The sequence below is a fragment of the Octodon degus genome, unplaced genomic scaffold (assembly GCF_000260255.1).
Source record: "Octodon degus isolate 3935 unplaced genomic scaffold, OctDeg1.0 scaffold00093, whole genome shotgun sequence".
NCBI classification, from domain to species: Eukaryota; Metazoa; Chordata; class Mammalia; order Rodentia; family Octodontidae; genus Octodon; species Octodon degus.
Genome location: NW_004524669.1, coordinates 1,306,560 through 1,310,753, shown reverse-complemented (window position 1 = coordinate 1,310,753; position 4,194 = coordinate 1,306,560).

The window sequence follows — 4,194 nt, the reverse complement described above, 5'->3', positions numbered from 1 at the left end:
TTTTTTTGAAGTTGATATTGTCAGCATCCAGGATAGCTACCCCTTTTTTTCTGATTTCCTGTGGCATGGAAGATAGTTTTCCATCCTTTGACTTTCAGTCTGTGAATTTCCTTTTGAGTCAAATATGTTTTTTTGTATGCAGCATATTGTTGAATTTTGTTTCTTAATCCATTCTACTAGTCTTTTTCTTTTGATTGGTGAATTTAGGCTATTTATATTGATGGTTATAACTGATATGTATTGGCTTATCTTTGTCATGTTATTTTCTTGCTATAGATTCTGTATTTTTTCCCTTTCATTGCTCGGTCTGTTTGATGTTTCCTCTGTGTTCTTGATTTTTTTTTTTTTTGTAGAGTAACTGTCAGTACTCTTTATAGGGCTGGTTTGGTGGTCGTGACTTTTGTCAATTGTCATGGAAGGATCTTATCTCACCACTGAATTTGAAAAATAAGTTTTGCAGGGTATATCAATCTAGGTTGGAAGTTATTTTCTTTCAGGACCTGAAATACTTCATTCCAAGCTCTTCTTGATTTTATGGTATGTTGAGAAATCTGTTGTGTTTCTGATGCGCTTTCCATTGTAGGTGATCTCTTTCTTCTAATAGCTTTTAATATTCTATTCTTTTGCTGAATTTTTGGATCTTGATTATTATGTGTCTCGGTGTAGATTTATGTTGATTATGGCTCACTGGAGTTCTATGTGCCTCAGTTACTGTATGTCAGGTTCTTTTCTCATGGTTGGAAAATTTTCTGCTAGTACTCCTATATCATTTGTGCTCTCAGTGACACCTTTTATATTATTTTTCTTTGCATCATCTTGTAGCTGTTGAATTATTTCCTGGTTCCTTGTTAATTTTAAGAAATACTCTCCTTTCACGTTCATTACTGCACTGCTGTTTTCAATTTTTGAAAGTCTATCTTTAGTTTCATCCAAGCGGTTTTGCCAGCTTTCAATGGAATTCTTAATTTCCTAGGTATCTGTTTGAATGGCTCATGCATTCTAATTCTTTTTTGCATTATTCATTGTTTCCATCATTTTTGGTATTCTCACCTATTTTTTAGACATCTTCTTTAGGTATGCTGAGCAGTTCTTTCATAATTATTGTCCTTTCTTTTTTCACATGATAGGTTATTTCTGATCTTATTTCTTCCTATAGTCTGATGGACTTACTTCAGTTGCTGTCATTTCAGAAATGTCAGGTGTGTGACCTCCAAGTTCTTGTATGTCCTTGTCTCCTACATTTGTTCTGGGTGGGTTGTAGGATTGAGATTACCTTTTGCTTTTGCGTTTCGGCATTTTTAAAGTTCCCAATAATCACTTCCAGTGGTGGTATAGTGGGGCATGGGTCAGTAAGGTTCCCACTACAGAGGGGAGCAGGGTAGGACTCACCAAGGCTGTCACTACTACTGCTGCTATTCAACATAACTTTGGTGCAGGTGGTGGCTGTGGGCCAGATTCACCAGGATCCCACAGGCCACCCAAAGTCCTTCTAAGTTTTTAAAAGTTGGACCAGTTTCAGCACAACTCCATGCCTGCACACTGGGGGATCAAGGGTCACAGCTCACCAGTCTTGTGGGCTGCCCAGAGTCCTCTTAAGTTCTTAAATGGTTGGTCCAGGTGCTAGCAAAGCTCCCGTCTCACCAGTTTAAATATATGCAACTGTTTTGTTCACAATAGTACGTGAGAATATTCCATCACCTTTGTGTATATAATTAAAGAGTTAAAAAAAAATGATGGAACTTTGTTCTGAATTTATTTTATTTAATTTTGGTGGAACCAGGGATTGAACTCAGGCCCTTACACTTGCCAGGCAAGCACTTATTCTGCTGAACCAGCTCCCTGGCCTCTTTGGTTCTGAATTTACATCTTATATTTATAAAAACATATCAGACAAATGTGCTTTCAAACCTAAGTAATTATACCTAGTAGCCATGAAGCTGCCAAATGTTTTTGGCTCTCTGAGTGGAAACAGACTTAAATCTCAGCTATAATATTCTACTTATAGTAAACGTTTCTGGCCCAAAGGTAAACATTATACCGAATGATAAAATAGTCTTTTTTTTTTTTTTTTTCAGAATCAGGGATTGAACTCAGGCCCTTGTGCTTGCCAGGAAAGTGCTTATTCCACTGAGCCATCTCCCTGGCCCCAATAAAATAGTCTATCTCCAGAAATTTTGCAAATGTGGACCCATCTTGCCCATCACATGGCAAGGTGACGTAAGAAGTAATATGAGATCTATCCCAAATGTCTTCAAAATGACTTGGATTAACACAGGCCAGTAAACTTGCCTTTACTCATTCAACGAGGGTAGGTTCTACTCTAGGTAATTTAATTATGTGGCAAATGTGTAGAGGCAATTCAAGCTGTACCTTGCTATCCTCCAAGCATCTCCATAGGGCCAACCTTAGTAAACAGGAAGTCTCCTGGAGATTTCTCTGCCCAGCACCTTTCCTATGCAATATATAGTCTGGAACTCTCATCAGCAAGGATAATTCTGTTTCAAATCCATTCTACTTGAATTTATTACATTAGATTCGCAGGGGGGAAAACAGTAACTATGATAGTGAATTTACTCCTGAAGGTCCAACACATTTTAGTAACTCTGAGAGCTGTACATGAACTTTAGTATAACTGCTCATCACAGTCCTTCAAAGTGCTCTCCCATGTCTGATGAGATCAAGCACCTCCCTTCTCTTGAACTGTATCAGCCTACCCCTTAAGCAGAGCCCTTAATGTCATTAACCTGACAGTCACCAATCCTGAGATTAATCAGAAGTAAGAATTTCTAAGTAAAGAATAATTGCTTGGACTCTTTAAGAATCACTCAAAGAGGGCAAGCATCTGGTGACACAGTGGGCATCTTGTCTACTAACAATATCCTAGATGTGTCCTCCTACAATTTTTTCTTTTTTCCCCTCTGGAACTGGGGATTGAACTCAGGCCCTTGTGCTTCCCAGCGAAGCGCTTATTCCACTGAGCCATCTCCGCAGCCTACAATTTTCTTATGTCTTGGGATTAAATGCCATTTGGTGCCAAGTCTGCTCTGGCTCAGTGCTTCCACCTGTGAAGAATTTTGTTTTCATCTACTAAGAACAAGCACTTTTTTTGTAAGATACAATAAAAATTACTAGAAAAGAGCATAAGACAGGTACATAAAACTAAATTTTCTAATACACTTGAAGAGATAAAAATCAAATTATTGAAGTGCTATGAAAATTTTTTGAGACAGGGTCTCACTATGTAGTCTAGGCTGGCCTCAAGCTTGTGATTCTTGTGCCTCAGCCTCCCAAGTGCTGAGATCATGGTGACCATGAAGCAGCTCTGAGAAAAGATTTAATATTAACCAATTGTCTTTCTATGTTTACTTGTGAGTCTGCCCAAGGCCCAGGGCAGTGGGCAGAACCTCTGAGTCACAGGTCACTGCTGAGGCCTGTATGGGCCTGTGAAGCCTCAAAGGACAAGATAAAGCCACAGCAGAGGACATTTGGCTTCAATCCAAACTAACTAAAAGTCTGCAGCTGCAGTCTCTGCATCCCTATAATAAATGTCAACCTAAAGATAAGGTAGTTCTCCTGACTGATATACTTTACTACTTGGGGAAACTATCTCCTAAGGTCCTTCAAGATATTACTCAGATTCCTGTGTTTTCTTTGGTGCCCTTCTTTAGTATCCCCCTCCATCTGAAAACAAAATATGGGCCACCCAGAATTCTTGGTCTTATCCCCCGGAGAATGTCAAAATTCTGTTAGAGTGTTTTAATCCTCTTGGAACCCTAAAATCATACCACTTGACTCATTTATTTAAGCCTTTTCTGTACCTATTTTGGCAATTGTGGGCCTGACTGCAGTAACTAGGATATACTACTAACCCATTACGGAGATTGTAAGAGTGTGCTACCACACCTGGCTAAAGTGCTATAGTTAAATGCAATAGTTAATTTTTAAAATTTTTTTTTATCTCATTACAGATAAGCAAGTATTTAACTGTTTCTGTCTAGGATGGCTGTTAGGTACAGAGCCACTGGGTGGACAGTTATCACAGTTTAACAGGCATCAAATTAGAAGTTCCTTGAGAATCTGTACAGCTTCTGTAGGACTTCAATACTTTAGTACTCAAAAGTGCCTTAGTGCTATTCTGAAAAGCTTACATTCTTTTTCTTTTAATTTTATGTGTGTGTGTGTGTGTGTGTGTGT